Source organism: Astatotilapia calliptera, chromosome 20, assembly GCF_964374335.1.
Source record: "Astatotilapia calliptera chromosome 20, fAstCal68.1, whole genome shotgun sequence".
Classification (NCBI taxonomy): Eukaryota; Metazoa; Chordata; class Actinopteri; order Cichliformes; family Cichlidae; genus Astatotilapia; species Astatotilapia calliptera.
In genome coordinates, this window is record NC_137441.1 from 3,201,106 (window position 1) to 3,221,441 (window position 20,336).

Below are 20,336 nucleotides of genomic sequence, written 5' to 3' on the forward strand. Positions count from 1 at the left end.
TTAAACTATTGTTGCTCAGAAGTCATTTTCATGTTAGAACCCTTGCATGTGTGTAGATTTTGCCCATTTTGTTTTTTGTGCTGAGGCCTGCAGTTCTTTTGATATTGTTCTGGGTTCTTTTGACCTCCTGAATGAGTCATTAATGAGTCATTATTCATTCTTTAAGTACTTTTGGTCAGCAACTATTAATGGAAAGTTTAACTGCTGTTCCAGTTTTCTCTAATTGTGGATAATAGCTCTCACCATGGTTCACTGGGGTCCCAGAGGCAGAGAAAGGGCTTTATAATCGTTTCCAGACTGATAGATATCGCAGACTTTGTTTCTCAGCTGTTTAATAAGATTTTGGCATGATGTGTTGTTGTTTGCTTCATTAGAAGGATTTTATATAAGTGATTTCGTCATTCAACATATCTGATATTTTGATAGAAAAATTAAATTCAAAACATGTTTTAGATTTTAGAGTCTTCAAAATATCAACCCTTTGCTTTAATTACTGCTTTGCTCACTCTTGGGCTTCTCTCATTGAGTTTCATGAGGTCGTCACCTGAAATGGTTTTCCAACAGTCTTGAATGAGTTCCCAGAGATGCTGAGCACTTGTTGGTCTTTTGCCTTTACTCTGCGCTCCATCTCATCCCAAACCATCTCCACTGGCTTTTGGCCAGGTGACTGTGGAGGCCAGGCCATCCTGTGCAGCACTCCATCACTCTCCTTCTCGGTCAAATAGCCGTTACACAGCCTGGAGGTGTGTTTGGGTTCATTTTGCTGTTGAAAAATAAATAATGTTTATTATTCCAAACTGTGCCTTCAGTTTGGAATAAATTCAGCAAAGCACCTCCTCCTCCATGCTTCACGGTTGTGCATGAAAAGACTATCTTTTTACTTTTTCTGCATCACACAGAGACACGCCAGGTGGAACCAAAGATGTCAGATTTGAACTCATCAGACCAAAGCACACATTTCCTCTGGTCTAATGTCCATTCCTTCTGTTTCTTGCCCCAAACAAATCACTTCTGCTTGGTGTTTTTGACCATAAAGGCCTGATTCACACAGTCTCCTCTGAACAGTTGATGTAGAGATATTTCTGCTACTGGACCTCTGTGTGGCATTTATCTGGGCTCTGATCAGAGCTGATGTTAACTTGCGATTTCTGAGGCTGGTGACTCGGATGAATTAATCCTCTGCACTTCTGCACTCCACAACTGATGGTCTCAAACCTCATTAGGAAAGAAAGAAATTTCACATGTAAAACCTGACAAGGCAAGTGGAAACCGTTTCAGGTGACTACAACATGAAGCTCATTGAGAGAAGGCCAGTTTGCAGCACTGTCAACAAAGCAAATGCTGGCTTCTTTCAGGAATCTAAAATATAAGACATATTTAGAGTTATTTATCAATTTATTCATTGCTACATACAGTAATTCCATATATCTTGCTTCATATATGTAATGCCTTCAGTATGTATCAACAATGTAGGAAGTAGTAAAAATAAAGAAAAACCTTTAAATGAGAAGGTGTGTCCAAACATTTGGCTGGCAGTGTACATATAAATCTTGAAGTAGTCTGATGTCCACATGTCATGTTCGGGGGGCTTTTTGTAATACCTTGGAGGCCAAAGGTAAAAAAAAAAAAAGCACACCCTTTTTAATATCTAAGGTTTTATGAATTTTGACTTCTTTTGCTCCTTTCAAGAGTCGCCACCAAGGACCACCTCTGTCCATCTCAGAATGATGAAGTTTTATGGAGCTGTAAGGCTTTGTCCAATATTTCCACCTTTCCATCAATCCTGTCCACATGTCTAAACCTCACCAGCATTGCCTCTCTAACTTGTCCTCTGTTCCTCTGACCCATTCATTTCTAATCCAGTGATTCTGGTCACTTCAAATGAAAATCTTAACATCTCCAACTCTACCTCCTGTCTTTTTGTCCCGGAAACAGACAAACCATACATCATACATACAAGGTCTCACTCCCACCTTGTAAACTTTGCTTTTCACAAATTACTCCTTGCACTCATCTCAACTCCGCCCTACGTGCACTCTCTCCCTCCCATTCACACACTTATCTTCTGTCTTCATCTACTGACTCTCATTCCTCTTCTCTGCAGTACATGGCCCCACATCTCCATCTTCCCTTCCATCTGCTGTCACTCAAACAACAGATCATAATGTTGTCTCCAAACATCAAATTTTGGACCTGGCCACCTTGCAGTATCTGAGACACCATCTCATATACTCACACTCAGTGGTTTTCAGGAGCCCATGCAGTGATCGCCATTACAGAATCTGTTCTCGATGCAGTGCAGACTGAAAAGCCATCCTTGTGAGTCTGTGTGCCACAACACCTGAAGGAATATGCTAAATATACATAATAATTGTTTTTGACAATTAATAATAATAAAAATATATATAAACATACAAAATGGACCAAAGTTTCCTGGATGATGAGGTAAGAATATTTGCACTTTGAGCATTTGTCCTCCAGGAGGCGCCAAAATAAGAGATCTGTCAGTAGATTGTTTTTTTTTTAAACTGATGATTAGATAAATACTTAAATATTGAATTCATCAGTTAGGACCTCCTACTATTTAATAAAAAAATAACTGACATAATAGCTGAAAACCATTGAAATCTTTTGGTGTCCAAAACATCAGACTTCATGTGGTCTGAAATCATCTCTTAAAAACCTCTGGAAACCTATAGATACAGATAACACAATTAGCAGAAACAGTTACAGTTCAGCATTACCTGTAACTTGAAGTATGAAAACATTTGAGATGCAGAATGTCACCGCCGATCTCGTATTAAACCACAAACAGCACAAACAGCTAAATGTTCAGTGGAAAAAAGGAACGACAAATAACAAAATGCAAAGCTCATGTTTTTTTTATTCATTTTTACTGAAACACATATTACAGTTCAAATTGTGCATTTCATTTGAAAGTATTTATTAAAATATCAGCTTAGCACATTAAAATCCAAATCTCTGTTTTTCTCTTTCTAGACCCAAAAGCTTCATTTTTATGATTTCTGTCAAACCTGAAACTTCACAGCTTCTTTGAGCATGTTGTTTATACACAGGTGGCATTAAATGTTACAGGAACAGTGAAAACTATCTTATTAATGTCTTTAATAGGCTACTTGTAAAATTTGAGCTTAAAGAGACGGTCACACATAAAGCAACTAGAAACAAAATAGCCAACGTCAGTGTGAAGCCAGCAGGTCAAAAGTTAAACTAAACTAACAGAGTGATAAAGTGGCCACGAGGGAGAGTGAAGACTACAGCTGATCCAAATATAAAGGGAAAGTGTTCCCAAGCCAACCAAAGGCTACAAGATAGAGACAAGCTGTCAGCTACCAAGTGATGCACAATGACTCAAAGGCTTTCTGTAGAAGCTCCTTATAACATGCTCACATTTGTGAAATTCAAACAATATCATAGCGTAAAAATAGCACCATTAAAAATCTACCCTCATGTGACATAAAAAAAAAAACTTTGAAATATATGAAACATACATGTATCACCATAACATGGTATTTAGAAGCATAACATAACAATCTTACTATAGTTTCCTTTCACTTGTGAAGTACAGACATATTTTTTTTCTGATAAACTGAAAATGAAACTTCTGAATTCTGATAAGACGGTCGCAGTGACGATAATTTCCTCACATTTCTGTTGTGCGTTTTTCTGAATCAGACTCCTCCATTAGTTTGTCCTCCTGTTTAAATTTAAAACACACACACACAACTTAGATTACTTAAGTTTGAATAGAAAACAAAGAAAAACAAAGTAAAGTCAGCACAGAACAGACAAAGTGATGATAAAAATCTCTGTTCCTAATTTTATCTGTAATTAGGATCCTAAAGTAAAAACAAAAAACAAAACACGAGGTTGAAATAATACAGAATGTAAAACTGCTTTTGTAGATCCAAAACAAAATAGATAAAATTAAACGTGGAAGGTGAACAACAGACAGAATGATACATTTACCTCTGCCCCCTTAATTTCAAGAGGAATCTTGTCCTACAGAGACAGAAAAAACAGAGGATCATGTATTTTACTTGTTCTTCAGTCACATCTGGACTGAAGTGGTTTACATGTTTTTTTTAAAAAGTCACTGGAGTCTTCATAGAGCAACATGATATTACCTTCTGTCCTGGTGGAGTTTTGTTTTCAATCAGCTTTTCAGCAACATCAAAACATTCCCCCCATGTTCCACTGCCAAGTTTCTTCTGCATTTCTTCGGTCAGCTTATCTTTTGCTGCTTTTCTTATCATCTCTGTGAGTACATTTTCTTCCTCTTCCAAAATCATTTGGTCGTAGAGAAGTTTTCTGTCGCAGCAACTTGGGCAATTCTCTCTCTTTTCACAGCATTTCTTCCATCCAAGTGGTAACACAAAGGTAACAAAAACAAAGCCAACCAAGAGTGCACCCAAGCCAATAAGCTGAAGGAGAAGCAACAAAGATTATATTTTAAACTCATATTCTGAAATCACAAAACTGTAAAAGAGGGCATGTATTTAGTTAAACAGGTGATATCTGGAAAGAATCCAGTCTGTGTTCTTTTTTTCTTTTCAACTCATCAGTTTCATCGACAATTGACAGTACAGTTACAAAAACCAGCAAATCTGGTGTGCATCTGCTAATTAACCCCTTCCTATAAAGTAGGTGTGAAGTCAGAGTAGAGAGAAAAAATTAAGTGGAACAGACTAGAGTGCAAAAACCTCATCAGCTGATGAAGACTTCTGGAACAACATCCTTTGGATTAATGCGACCCAAGGGTTAGGTGGTGAACACCTGAAATCGACTACCAAGCATGGTGGTGGAGTTGTGAGGGTTTGAGGCTGTTTAGCAACCACTTGTCTTGTCACCTTGCTTTGATGGAACCGTGATTTCCTCTGTATGCTAAAGTATCCTAATGTGAGGCTGTCTGGCTGACAGCTAAAGCTTCGCCCCAACTGAGTCATACAACAGAAAAGAGATTCCAAGCACAGCAGCAAATTTCCAGCAGAGTGGTTGAAAAAGAAAAAACCAACATGCTGCTCTGGCCCAGTCAAACTCCAGACCTCAACCTGACTGAACTGCCCGAAGAGAGCCGTTCATCAACAAATATCTGTGAACCTCAATGAACTGAAGCAATGTTGTAAAGAAAGGTGGACCAGGGATTTGGACCACAATGATATGAAAATCATACAGAAAACAGCTCATTAAGTGTAGTGTGTAGAGTCACGTGAAAACATATCAACATTTGGTTGTTTTGTTCCAAACATTGGATGGTTTCAGCAGCTCTCTGATGCAAAGTCTTCCTGTATTGGTAACTGGACTCTTCAAGGTCAGATGTAACCATCCATACCATCCATTTATACTTGTAATTTACAAGTATAATTAGTGAAAGAGATCTAAAATTTAAGTGAAATAAACTTATTACAAACTCCCTATATCTGCAGATATTCAGCTTTATCGTAGATAAAGGAGTAAAAAAACACAATAAGTCGAGAGAGCAACACAGAGTGGTACTGTATGATGTGTGAAGAACAACAACTTTACTCACCATGGATTTGTTTTTCAGCTTCGCAATCAGGACTCGTTCCTCAGCTGTAATGTTTTCTTTGTCTTTGCAGCCTAACTGTGGATGTTCTTTATACGTATTGCAACAGCAAACAAACCAGTCTCCATCGATGAACACGGACAATACCCAAAGCAGACCAATGCAAACTGCCTTCATAATTTGTAAACACAAAACCAAGAAAAGTTTGCACCTGCATTTGCAAAAACAACAACAACATGTGCATGCAGGACATGTGTATTTCCAGACTCTCTTGAATGGCTCGTCTGTCCAGAGTTGTAAAGAAAATAAAATTAAAAAAGGTAGAACCAAGTAGAAAGAGCAGGTTGTTATATCAGCATCGCAAGTGCAGTTTAAATCCTCGTCAAGCACATAATTGTGAACAAAAATCACAATCATTGCGACATACGTGCTGTATTGTTTGATGGCAAATTTTGGGAAGAAGGTCTTCATCTTGGGTGCTGAAGTTGGCGTCTGCTGAGAGCTGAAACTTAAACTAAATATTCTGAGAGGAAACTGTGCTCTTCCTGTACACAGAAGAATAACTGCAGCCTCTTTTTTTATCTTCCTGGGCTTTGATCTTGAGAAGTTCTTCCAGCATTTTTTCTTATTTCTCGGAATATTTCTTCTGTATGTTGTTCTTAAAAAAAGAAAAAGAAAAAGCTTCTAAATTACAAACTATTGAAGAAATCAGCCAGATAACACTGCAGCTGCAAAGAGTGAACAAAACGTAGCACAATGTAAAGCCTTTTAAAAACATGCTTGTTTTTGTGACCACTTTCACATTTGACCCAGTCCTTCAAATCTCAGTAGAAAGAATCTTCACTTGGAAAGATTTTGGTTAAATCAAACAAAAGTGTTGCTAACCAAGCTATGGAGACAATATTGTCATCATTTAAGACAATATGCAAACAAAGACATATGATGTGGGATTGACAGCTGACTTTTTAAAAAACTTTTGTAACTTGTAGGGCAAAAGAGGATGAAGATCAGGGTCCAGCACATGGAATAATTCAGTGAATTCAAATTAATTTGTTTGAGTGAATCTTAAAACTTCAGAAGAAGAAATGAAGATGGCACAAAGACGAAGACACAGGAAGTGTGAAACTGTATTCAGGAGGAACTATTTGGGCTGAGAACAAATTTGAACATAAACCACAAGGTTACAGGTGCACAGCTTTGTGAATCTTTTGTTTTTTCTTACTACCTAAAGCCTGTTGTTTTCTGCTTTTTTTTTTAACCTAGTTGCAGGAGGAGAATTTTGGCTTTAACATCTTTAAAACATGTCTGTGAAGTTATTTTTATACTATGCTGTTTGCACTTTGACTTTGGTTCAGTTAAAAAAATGTGCAGTGTGTAACTTAGCATGCAGAGGGTGCAAAACATCAAATAAAAGTGCTGGTGTGACTATACAGCACTGATATGATATAATGGGAAGTCAATATGATCGAGCTTTCATTCTGCTGTGCATTCTCAGCTAAACTAAACTAAAAGTTCCTTCAGCATTGCGTACTGAGGCTGACTCCGGGTGACAGGAAGGAGAACAATCTATAGAAAAGACAAATGTGTTTTTTCCTGCTTTCCTCTCACGTTCTCTTTCTGTCTTGCTGTCAAACACAAAATTCTAAAAAGTAAAATTATTGTCACAATAGTAAACAGATACTAATCACACTGTCACATCTGTGGTGCAGATGTTACAACCACATCTGCACCACAGATGCCACAAAGTTTCTGTTTTCGAATTAGTTTATATGTACTGTCATATCTCTGTATAACAATGAAATGCAGAGCTGCTTGTTTTGTTATAGTTTGTGTTCACAGCTCTTTTTAGCTCTCTCTTTGCATTGCAACGTCATTATTAAAATAGTGGTGCTCAGTTAGGCTTTGTCAGGGTCAGGGCAGGTCTTTGTTTCTCTCTGTGTTCAGTTGCATGTTGCATGGAGGGTGGATTCTACTGGGTTTCCGTCCCCGGGTGGAGCCGAGTCTCCAGGTTTGCTGCCACACACCTGAAGCAAGGCCCAATTTCTTTTCTGTTGTCTTGGTCGCACATTTGTAAAGGTATTTTTTTTCACCTGTGTATCAACACATCAAGCAAAGGTGATAACAAAGTCACGGCAAGTGCTCCAACTAACAACAGTGCAGGCGGCAAATATAGACCCAGGACTGGAAGGGGAGTGTATGAGGTGTGATCCCACTCCTGAAATTCAGATAAATTATCTCCACTTGATATTTGGGATCTGATTTTTATGTGCTCTCAAAGTATCTCACTATTTAATAACTGCATTTTGAATACCAGGAACAGCTAATATCATTTCTGCAGCAAAGTGCAGTCTCATCCCACTCAACTGATACTCAGCAGCAGCAGAGACGTGGAGATACATCAGAACTGAGGAAATGCAGAACAAGGAAAATACAGAGTTTAGAGCAATGAAAGTAGGTTGAAGGTGCATACGTTAGCATCAGAAAGAAATGAGATAACACTGGGTCTTTTATCCCAGTGAGAAAGTCAATATATTTCCCCTGATATCTCTTATGTAACAACTGGCTCTCAGAGCGGTCTAGATGTGGGGTGGCTCTCAAAGGGTACCAATGCACAACTGACTCTGTAGAAGCTGTGGTACCAAAGTCAGGCCAGACTTAACTGACCCTAAATGCCACAGAACATCAGACAGACGAGTATATGTGTTAAAAGAAAATTGTACATAGTGTGATCAGCTACATGAAATGTGCCCTTTTTAGGATCACTAAGCAAACCACATGTCTATGTGACCTGCCATATAACAACTTTTGAGTGATAAACTTATTTTAGCAACTAACAGCTTCCTCTATTCTGAGAACATACAGATGTAGAAAAGGGCAACCTCAGCTCTGAGTTCTTGGAATAACTTTGTTATTTTTGTACACACGTGTAACCAGCTTGTATAAATACAGAACGCAGACAGTGAGAGAGCGCCAGTCCGTGAGTGTCTGTCTGCGTATGAGCGCTCTGTGCCCGCCTTTGCAAATAAATCAACTGCAGTGTGTTTGTGTTTTCTAACTCAGTTGTCTCAGCTGCAGAACTGTTTGGGAGATTCTTAGGAATCCCCTGTCAATATGGCACATACACTATACTGCTAGAAATATTCGCTTGTCTGCCTTCACACGTGTTGTTCACACATATATTTGAGTGGCATCTTATTATTAATCTATAGAGTTTATTGGATGTCAGCGCACCCTTTGCAGCTATAACAGCTTAGGCTCTTCTGGGAAGGCTTTCCACACGTTTTACGAGTGTTTATGGGAATTTTTGACTGTTCTTCTAAAAGCGTATTTGTGAGGGCAGACACTGATGTTGGACGAGAAGGTCTGGCTCACAGTCTCCACTCTGATCCCAGAGGTGCTCTGTGCAGGACTCTGTGAAGGCCAGACTTGCTCACCCATGTCTTTATGGAGCTTGCTTTGTGCACTGGTGCTCAGACATGTTGGAACAGGAAGGAGCCATCCCCAAACTTTTCCTGCAAAGTTGCGAGCAGGAAATTGTCCAAATTGTGGTGGTATCCTAAAGCATTAAGAGTTTCGTGACTGAACTTGTTGCACAGGTGGTATCCTGTCACTGTACCACACTGGAGTTCACTGAGCTCCTGAGAGTGACCAGTCTTTTACAAATGTTCTGCATGCCTGGGTGTTTGATTTTATACACCTGTGGCTGTGGAAGTGATTGGAACATCTGGATTGAGTTGTTTGGATGGTTGAGTGAATACATTTGGCAATGTAGTGTGCAGGGGGTGGGGAACTCCAGGCCTCAAGGGCCGGTGTCCTGCAGGTTTTAGATCTCACCCTGAGTCAACACAGCTGAATCACATGACAAGTTCATTACCAGGCCTCTGGAGAACGTCAAGACATGTTGAGGAGGTCATTTAGCAATTTAAATCAGCTGTGTTGGAACAAGGACACATCTAAAATGTACAGGACACCCGCCCTCAAGGCCTGGAGTTCCTCACCCCTGCTATGTTGTGTAGCTGAAAAACAGGGAGAGGAGAGATCTCCCACCAACTTTGAATATCTCAAACAATACAATTTATATGATCGTATTAAATTGTAAGATTAGTAAAATCATGAAAAATATTCAAGTCATTTCAAATCAAACTTTTATTAGTCACAACTTGTAGTGTACAGCGACTCTGACAATAGCGATATAATAAACTTGCAAGCGTATTTGACCGTGTATTGATATCACATCCTATGAATATTTCATCATCACGCACCTTTATCGCAGTAACAGACAGGAAGATTGACAGAAATAATGTTTTGTCTTCTTGCAACAATTATTATATATTTGCAGCCGTATTTGCCAAAATACAATGTAATATACAACAATGTAAAAAAAAAGAAAACATACAGCAAAGAAACAAAAAAAGAGGAAGAGAGAGGTAAAAAGCTGCCCGGCGTAGTTCATATAAAATGTTAAAAATGTTAAACTGTATAGTAAAAATGAAATGAATCTGTAAAAACAAGATATACTTTTAGCTGGACTTTGAAATTTTGATTTCAGGAAACTGCACCATGATTCAGCATTTCACAAAATAAAATCAATCAGCGCTGCATATGTTGATGTAGACAAAGCTTTGGATTCGGTGGTGGTAGCATCTCCTGCGGCCGCATCTGTAGCTCATCTTTTAGTTGTTCTTGTTTTTTCGAAAGTTTTGGTTCACTTGACTTTTCAACCATGTTTGCAGCTGCGTCGAGACATTCTATCCAGTCCTTTTGAGTTTCACTTATTTGGTTAAAGATTGTTCTGGTTAGCTCTTCTTTTGCTGCTTCTGTGAGAATCTCTTTCAGTAAATATTCTCCCTCCTCCAAGATCACTGTGTCAAATACAATTCTTCTGCTACAGCAGCATTCACAGCATCTCTTCCAGTCGAACAGTGACATCAGGGCTGCCAGAAAAATGATGCCAAAGAGCAGAACGAAGCCAATGTTCTGAAAAGGAATCGTGAAGACATCAGGCTGATCGGTCAGAATAAGAACAATGTACAACCTGAAAATAAGGTAAGAACTACTCACCCTTGAGTAATTTTTCATTTCAATGATGATTATATTTTCCTCAGCTGTGATGTTTTGTTTGTCTTTGCATGCTAAGTTTGTCCGATTATTAGACTTTTCTAGATTACAGCAAACATACCAGTCTCCATCCATGAGCACAGAAACGACCCACAGCAGACCAACACAGCCTGCTTTGAGAATACGAGTGAGAAGAATTCCACATAACTCTGTCCTACAGCATTTAGTCTGCTCCTGCCGTTGCTCCTGCTCCTGTGATGCAACAGCAGCAGGTGATGGTGACGGTGAGTCACCATCTTTTTTTGAACTTTCACATCTACACGCGAACGTAAACTTGCAGGCTGTCTTAAATTTCTTGTCTGTCCAAAGTATTAAGATGAAGATAATACAAGTTGGCAGAGCCATGTATATGCCACAGTCAGGAGTTCCTTGTTTGCAGGTGCACGCCATATCTCTCTCAAGCAAAATATTGTAAGTAAAGCTGCCAACGATGGTGACAAAGATGCTGAGTTCCCGAAAGGGAAAATTTGTCAGGAAGTCCTTCATCTTTGGACAACAGTTTACTTCTGATGAGAGCTGCAGCTTGAAATGTAAAGATGCATCAAGAAGACCACAAGCATTTCCTTTTTGAAAAAAAAAGAAGAGAAAATCAAACTGTACAATGTAGAAAGCTCTTCTGAAAAGGGGAGGGCTTAGAGGTATTCTTGAAAAATCAGCTCTCTGTGCAACATTTCTGATCATCAGAATAATATTGTTTTTTTTTTAATTTTTAAATACAATGATAAAAAATGAAAATAACTTAAAATTATTACATATGTAATACATTTTACCATTCTTATTACTATTATTTGAATTATGGATAAAATGGGGTCACATGGTGGTGCAGTGGTTAGCACTGTTGCCTCACAGCAAGAAGGTCCTAAGGTTGAATCTATGGGCTGGTTTTGCATGTTCTCCCTGTTCCCTGCAGGTTCTCTCTGTGGATTCTGGCTTCCTACCGCAGACCAGAGACATGCAATTCATGTATTTCCTGCAGTTGTGATGTGAGCATGAATGAAGGTTGTCTGTCTCCCTGTGTTAGCCCTGTAATACACTGGAGACCTGCCCAGGGTGTACTCTGCTGTTCATCATGGGACAACTGGCAAAGGCTGCAGTAGATGGGCTTGATATTTGTTCATGGAGATGACCCAAAACAGCAGTCAGTGTAGCAGATTATGTAAAGTGGCTGAGGTTTGCATCTTGCATCTGCTCAGAGCAACAGTATATACCTTCGAAGCATATATGCACAGGAAACCGTGGATTTCCTGTTTTTTTTCTTAAAGCATATTTGCATTTCATTGAGTTATTGTTAATGTATAAAATCTCAATCTTTAAACGTTTTCTTGTTGTCTATTAAATTAGAGTTTTGCTACAATTTTCCTTCGTGATCATGCCTGTGCTTCCTTTAGTTTAATGTTTTATACACTAATTTAAATGATGGATGTGCTCACTGTACAATCAGCTAGATTTGGCATTATCAGGTCTTAATTTAAGAGCAGGTGTGACTGCCAGTTGTTTGTTATTTCTTTGTTTTTTGTTTTTATTTTAACCGGAAGTGACCATTTTACAGTACTAAGCTACAAACTAATGATAGAAGACTTAGGTAACAAGCTGTTCATCAGTGCAGAAACAATCTAATAAAATATTAATACCTTACTCACCAAAACCGAAATCTTTGGATGTATTATTGTACGATCTACTGTACAATATAAAGCGCCTTGAGGCAACTGTTGTTGTGAAGTCTGACGCTAAAGTTTAAGCCTTAATAGCCTCCAGATCGAAAAACAATAACAAACACGGATGTTAAAAAGACCATCAGTGAATTCCAAACCTTGTTCTTGTGTGTCAGCACAATAAATTTCAGGTTAATGCCCCAAGCCTACCTGATCTCCTGCCTTTTGCACCCGTATCAGGGAGCGTTGGGGCTTAAGAGGTTCACAGACCTTCACCTTTTATTTTCTAGTAATATCCTGAAAAATAGTGAGGTGACTTGAGATAGATTACATCACTTTAACTGTATCTAAGCTTTAATTTTCTGTTAAGCTACAACATGACTGAGGATGGTCTCATCCCATCAGCGTCGCTGAGGTGGGTCTGTCAGTTTTCAGTGGACCACAATCTAAAAATGTTTCCTAATTTTTTCCTAGTATTTCCTACTATTCAGTGCATAAACCTAAAGAGTTAGTGAAAGTGAAAGTCAGAAGCAAGTTGACAATAAAACAAATTTGTAAGTAGGAAAAGGGCGGAACAAAAAATACAAAGCACAGTTAGCTGAAATCTGTAACTAAACTTCTCAAATGGCTCTTATGGGTCTCTAAAACAGAACTGCAGACAGCAAAGGCCACGTTGTGTATACTGGGAGGATGCAGGCGTTTTATGTTCACATACTCTACATCTTATTGTGCAAGGAGGAAATGGCATTAAAACCACACGGGTTTGCTTAATACCTTTTCATCTTGAAGGTGCCAGCTTCTCCAGCTCTGCAGTGCATGCTGTTTACATTTCCCCTCACTCATCTGTATGCAGCGCAGTACGGTGGTTAGCACTGTTGCCTCACAACACATAATATCTTTACACATCTGGGTTAAGTTACCCCATTATGTGTAATCTGTGTAAGTGGTGGCACAAAAGTGGTTATCAACTCAATGACCAACCCAAGGCTTCCCAATCTAGCTAAGAGAGCTTTCACATGAAAAACAAAGAAAATCAAACTATGTAAATATGAAGAGATAAAAACAAAGATTGAAAACAGCAGCTATTGCAGCCAAAGCTTCTGAATAGAAACGATCCTAGTTATGGGCTCATGACCTACTGATAAAAGTCCTTTTTTTAAGAATTGCTATATCATCTATTATGAATCCATCAGACTTTTTTTTTTAAATTCAGTTTAGTTTGAGTTAGTTTCATTGTAGTTTCATTACTACACCAGGGTGCCAGTTTCTCTGTTACTGCTCCCTTCTTGACAAAAAGCAGCAGCTAACCTTTGTGGCACCGGACAGTCAGAGCAGCTCTCAGTAACATGTGGCCAAGTTTACAGCTCAGGCCTTTTTTTTCAGTCAAATGCTATTCATGCCTCTCTTTGCTACAGCAGTTGCTGAGTCTGTGTTTCCACAGGCCCCGCTAGTTTAGAGACTTATTCCTCATGATGAGCGAAATTAAGACAGAACATCTTCAACCGGTCTTTAACTCACTAACGAGGGAAGCTTTGGTCAAAACCAGGCAGTGGAGCCATGTTCATCACCTGTCTCTAGCCCAAATCCTTGAACGAGCAGCTGTCCTCGTAGCCTTTTATTCCCATTACAGTTACAGTTCACACAATACAACACAAGTAAGCACCACCCTACATAAAACCCCCCTTGGTTACAAAGACAAGGCACTATGTGTGTGTATGTGTGTGCACGTGTATGCGTGTGTGTCATGGGGGTGCGTTTGTGTGACCTCCTGCTCACCAAAAGGGTCATAAAAGCAGGAAGCTTACAACAGAAGAAACAGATCTTTCAGATAGGATGCATCTACAATAAAACCTCCCCCAGCACAGAGTGGCTGGAGAGGTGGTCAAAGACAAAGGAATGGCTTTGATCCTACTGCGTGAACTAAGGCTTTACAAATTTAAACACCACAATGACACATTTAACAATTTGACTTAACAGCAGTTCATCCTCCCAAACCACTGGTTCCAAATCCTTCCCCTCATAATTCCTCAAGATGCTCCCTTCATTTCTCATGTACTCTCACCAGCATCATCTGTCACAGTTGTCACACTCCGGTCCTCGAGGGCCGGTGTCCTGAAACTTTTCCATGCATCCCTGAACACACCTGAATAAAATTAGTAGATCATTAGCAAGACTCTGTACAACTTGAATGCATGCTGAGGTGGAAATTCAACTGGATTCATGTTACAGCAGTTCAGTTCAAATGAAATAAACAAACAGTAAGTCAACCCCCTCTCCATCTCCTGCTTTTATGATAAACTCAAGCTGAGCTGGCAGGCCCATTACCTTAAGCCTCGAAACTCCCAGCATGCTTCACCACCAGAGCTTATGTTCAGTCCAGCCCCATCGCTACCTTATTCAGGTTCCCCCCTCTCATCAGAATTTCTTCTGATCTCTTCTTCTGTCGCTCCTTCCCCATATTTGCAACAAAGCAGCCTCAATTCATGCCCAAGCCATCTGCAATAATCTACTCACAATGCTGTCAGAGCTAAAAGTAAGATGTGGTCTCAGCTGGTGAATTTAAACCTAAAGGGGAAACCTCCCTGAGTTGTGAATGATAACTACCTGCACTTTGAGCTTTTACCCTCAGGGAGGCATTATAGACAAAAAGATGCTACACAGCAGTATCCTGTGAACTCTGCAACCCCAGGAACTGAATATCCTGACATTTTTTTAGAGATAAAAGCTGCAATGATCTGAATTTATAAGCAGATAAACTTTCATTGCTACATAGTTTATCCTGCATCCTTCGTATTTATGTGGTCTGAATCACATTACTGAGTAATTACTGTAACTGTTCAGTAATCTAATTCTTTAAATGATTCTGCACATCATTGAGTAACATAGGACTGCCTCTAAATACTACAAAACTACAGCATTCTAATTACCATAAAACCTGTGTTGATTATTTGTTGAAATGAATTAAAGACTGAAATGAATGAGATTATGTTTTTATTTATTTATTAATCTGTATGCATGCTCAATCATCCAGGTAAGGAAATCTACAAAGTTAATTCTGTTCATCAGTGGGAGAAAATTTCTTCACTCGTTCAAGTGACTTCTTCAGTCTCAGCTGACGGCAGGTCTCTCCAACCTTATAAACAGTACATTTGCGCAATGTCAGTTCCTTGGTCATTATTATGCAAATTGTCATGACCATTGATCAACAGACACTGATCAATGGTCATGACAATTTGCATATCAAACCCCCTGAAAAAGCTGTCCAGATGAACAGAATGACCTTTTGGGGATTTTTTTCATGCAACAATTTTTGCTCAAGATTAAAAATTTTTTAATTAAACCAGTAAATTTCCATTCAAATTCAATTTATCACATGATATATATTATATGTATATAAATGAATGGCCAGTATTTGATATGTTGGGTTTTATAGTGTTAAGCTTTTCTTCTTCTTCTTTTAGGACCAGAGTATACTGATCGAACATACAAAGGTTGAAATGCACGATTAACAAAATGAAAGAAAATGAATAATTACAATGAAAAAAAATGTCCATCCATCCATCCATCTTCTACTGCTTTATCTGGGGCCAGGGCATGGGGGCAGCAGCCTAAGTAGAGAAGTTTTTATTTTTACTGCATGATTATTGGCAGCTGTTTCCTAAAAGTAAACACATGAACAATCCCCATGTGAGTTTATTACAGCTTAAAATTGAAAAAGAAAGAAAAAATATTATTCTTCAAAAGAAAAACAATTTTTTTAGGCTGACAAAACAAGACCAACCACATTTTTTCTCTGTTCTTTATAAAACATCCATCCATCCATTTTCTTCCGCTTATCCGGGGCCAGGTCGCGGGGGCAGCAGCCCAATCAGAGAAGCCCAGACCTCCCTCTCCCCAGCCACCTCCTCCAGCTTATCCGGGGGAACACCAAAGCGTTCCCAGGCCAGCCGAGCGATATACTCTGTCCAGCGTGTCTTGGGTCTGCCCCGGGGCCCAGGACGCGATATACTCTGTCCAGCGTGTCTTGGGTCTGCCCCGGGGCCCAGGAGGCGCCCAGGGGGCATCCTTGTCAGATGCCCGAACCACCTCAGCTGGCTCCTTTCGATGTGGAGCAGCAGCTGCTCTACTCTGAGCCCCTCCCGGATGGCCGAACTTCTCACCCTATCTCTAAGGGAGAGGCCAGCCACCCTTCGGAGGAAGCTCATTTCTGCCGCTTGTATCCGCGATCTCGTTCTTTCGGTCACTACCCACAGCTCGTGGCCATAGGTGAGGGTAGGGACGTAGATCGACCGGTAAATTGAAAGCTTTGCTTTTACACTTAGCTCTCTCTTCACCACGACGGACCGGTGCAGCGTCTGCATCACTGTGGCCGCAGCACCAATCCGCCGCAGCACCCTTCTCCCATCACTCGCGAACAAGACCCCGAAATACTTGAACTCCTCCACCTGGGGCAGGAAGTCATCCCCGACCCGGAGTGGGCACTCCACCCTCCACCATGGCCTCAGATTTGGAGGTGCTGGTCCTCATTCTCGCTGCTTCACATTCGGCTGCGAAGTGTTCCAGTGCGAGCTGGAGGTCTTCACCCGATGAAGCCAACAGAACCACATCATCCGCAAAAAGCAGAGATGAGATTCTGAGGCCATCGAAGTGAAAAAAAAACTGTGTACTTTAGAATTTTTCACATGAGTGTTAAAAAAAGAAATCATTTTTGATTACAGCTTTGATTAGAGGTTATTAATAATGTAATGAAGCATCTAACAGTGTGATTATTTAATCTGGTTCTTTGCTGCTCGTGCTCCTTATTCAGAAATCCTCGGTGTAGCACCCGCTCTAATCAGTTCCTCAGCAACATTGAAACACTCTTCCCATTGTTCAGCACGTATTTTGGTCTCAACTTCATTGCTCAACCTGCATATTTCCTCAGCTTACCTTTCAGAACACTTTCCTGCTGTTCCAATGTCAGTTTGTAATACAAATGTTTCCTCTCTGAGCTCGAAGGTCTCTTCCATTAAATTATTGACCACAGGGCACAGAAATGATACCAAAGAGCAGAAAGAGAGCCAATAGTCTGAAAAGGAACCAGAAAATGTTAAATGAAACCAACAGCTATTTCAGCAGTTGTTTATCTTTAGCTTGATGTAAAGCTTAGACTAGCTGCAAACACCTGGGGAGCAGACATATGAGTGACTAGAGACCTTCTTTATTGAACTTAAGCACATAAGCTTCATCTCTTGCAGTTGCTGTAGTTATCTCTCCAGTTGCTCCTCCATCAGGTTGTGCTCCTCATCCTTCCAGGTGCTGCAACTCATGCATTGGCTGTTGTTGATGGTCTTGGTCCTGTTGTTATTGTTCCATTAGCCATTGTCTAATTCTCTCTTTTTGCTGATCAGAGAGTCTTGGTTCACTGGAGTTTTCAGTCATTCCTCCAGCAACACCAACACATTCTCTCCATCTTTCTCCCTGTACTTTGTCAGTGATGATTGCTTTCATATCATCTGCTAATGCTAATCAAAGTCTCCTTTACAGGGAGTGCAGAATTATTAGGCAAGTTGTATTTTTGAGGAATAATTTTATTATTGAACAACAACCATGTTCTCAATGAACCCAAAAAACTCATTAATATCAAAGCTGAATGTTTTTGGAAGTAGTTTTTAGTTTTAGCTATTTTAGGGGGATATCTGTGTGTGCAGGTGACTATTACTGTGCATAATTATTAGGCAAAAACAAATATATACCCATTTCAATTATTTATTTTCACCAGTGAAACCAATATAACATCTCCACATTCACAAATATACATTTCTGACATTCAAAAACAAAACCAAAACAAATCAGCGACCAATATAGCCACCTTTCTTTGCAAGGACACTCAAAAGCCTGCCATCCATGGATTCTGTCAGTGTTTTGATCTGTTCACCATCAACATTGCGTGCAGCAGCAACCACAGCCTCCCAGACACTGTTCAGAGAGGTGTACTGTTTTCCCTCCTTGTAAATCTCACATTTGATGATGGACCACAGGTTCTCAATGGGGTTCAGATCAGGTGAACAAGGAGGCCATGTCATTAGTTTTTCTTCTTTTATACCCTTTCTTGCCAGCCACGCTGTGGAGTACTTGGACGCGTGTGATGGAGCATTGTCCTGCATGAAAACCATGTTTTTCTTGAAGGATGCAGACTTCTTCCTGTACCACTGCTTGAAGAAGGTGTCTTCCAGAAACTGGCAGTAGGACTGGGAGTTGAGCTTGACTCCATCCTCAACCCGAAAAGGCCCCACGAGCTCATCTTTGATGATACCAGCCCAAACCAGTACTCCACCTCCACCTTGCTGGCGTCTGAGTCGGACTGGAGCTCTCTGCCCTTTACCAATCCAGCCACGGGCCCATCCATCTGGCCCATCAAGACTCACTCTCATTTCATCAGTCCATAAAACCTTAGAAAAACCAGTCTTGAGATATTTCTTGGCCCAGTCTTGACGTTTCAGCTTGTGTGTCTTGTTCAGTGGTGGTCGTCTTTCAGCCTTTCTTACCTTGGCCATGTCTCTGAGTATTGCACACCTTGTGCTTTTGGGCACTCCAGTGATGTTGCAGCTCTGAAATATGGCCAAACTGGTGGCAAGTGGCATCTTGGCAGCTGCACGCTTGACTTTTCTCAGTTCATGGGCAGTTATTTTGCGCCTTGGTTTTTCCACACGCTTCTTGCGACCCTGTTGACTGTTTTGAATGAAACGCTTGATTGTTCGATGATCACGCTTCAGAAGCTTTGCAATTTTGAGACTGCTGCATCCCTCTGCAAGATATCTCACTATTTTTGACTTTTCTGAGCCTGTCAAGTCCTTCTTTTGACCCATTTTGCCAAAGGAAAGGAAGTTGCCTAATAATTATGCACACTTGATATAGGGTGTTGATGTCATTAGACCACACCCCTTCTCATTACAGAGATGCACATCACCTAATATGCTTAATTGGTAGTAGGCTTTCAAGCCTATACCGCTTGGAGTAAGACAACATGCATGAAGAGGATGATGTGGACAAAATACTCATTTGCCTAATAATTCTGCACTCCCTGTAATGCATTTCGACTTGTTGTCACATATTTTGTGTGTAGCTTGCAGTAACACTTTTTGTTTTCTATAAATATTGTTGTTGTCACATTGGCCTTTTTGTGTGGCCTGTGTATGAGAATGCTAAGGTGTCAGGTTGACATTTGTGGCTTGCAACATCATTTAAGATTACTTTTCAAGTTATGAGTAGTCATGTGGATATTCTCTCTGTTGGCCTCACTTGCTATTGGACAAGGGGTGCCAGCTGGACCCCGCGTCCTGATCAGAATGACTCTCCCCCCGTTGGCCTCAATCAGCCTGCTCGCCTAAGATGGGCTCTAGGACACTGAAAGAAAGACTTTGTGTGGGGTGACACAGTTGTCAGGGATGACCAACCTCTTCAGGTGGGGGTTATGTAGCAGGCCAAGGGGAGGAACCCAAGGGCTCATAGGACTGTTGATCTTGCATTCAGTGTTATTACAACTATTCCAGTTGTCTTGTGTTGATCTACCGTTATTATTGTTAATTTATAATGTAACTGCAGCTGTTTGTTCTGTATTGAGTGTGGCTAGCAATTCCCACCATGACTGAGACCAGTTAATGACCTCTGATCACTGTTCTGTTCGGGATATTACGCTATTAAAGCTACATCCCTCTATATGTAGACGGCATGGAACTAAATTCCCCATTCATAAAGTTGGAACAATCTCACCAACCTGAAATTAGCAATCCAAGAAATCTAATGAATGAAAATAATAGTAAAACTGTAAAGCTTTCATGTTTACTGCCACTGCTCTACTTCTGTAAATAAGCCATATGCAGAGCACAGACCAGGTTTTGTCTATGTGTGTGTTGCAGATGCATTTTTAAGGCAAAAAAAAGTATTATTTTGTATTGCTAATGATCCCTGAATGGCTCCAATGTGTGTGTGTGTGTGTGTGTGTGTGTGTGTGTGTGTGTGTGTGTGTGTGTGTGTGT

The 20,336-nt window shown here is 40.1% G+C and overlaps 2 long non-coding RNA genes across 2 annotated transcripts in view; one reads left to right on the top strand and one right to left on the bottom strand.

Annotated features, from left to right (window-relative positions):
• LOC145423319 (uncharacterized) overlaps positions 1–20,336 on the top strand; it is a 412,017-nt gene that overhangs the window by 182,329 nt on the left and 209,352 nt on the right. The window lies entirely within an intron of this gene.
• Positions 2,864–6,910, bottom strand: LOC113013493 (uncharacterized). The gene is made up of 4 exons (XR_013904371.1): positions 5,552–6,910; positions 4,149–4,445; positions 3,991–4,023; positions 2,864–3,718 (listed from the first exon to the last, which is right to left on the bottom strand). It is a non-coding gene; the product is annotated as an uncharacterized LOC113013493 (long non-coding RNA).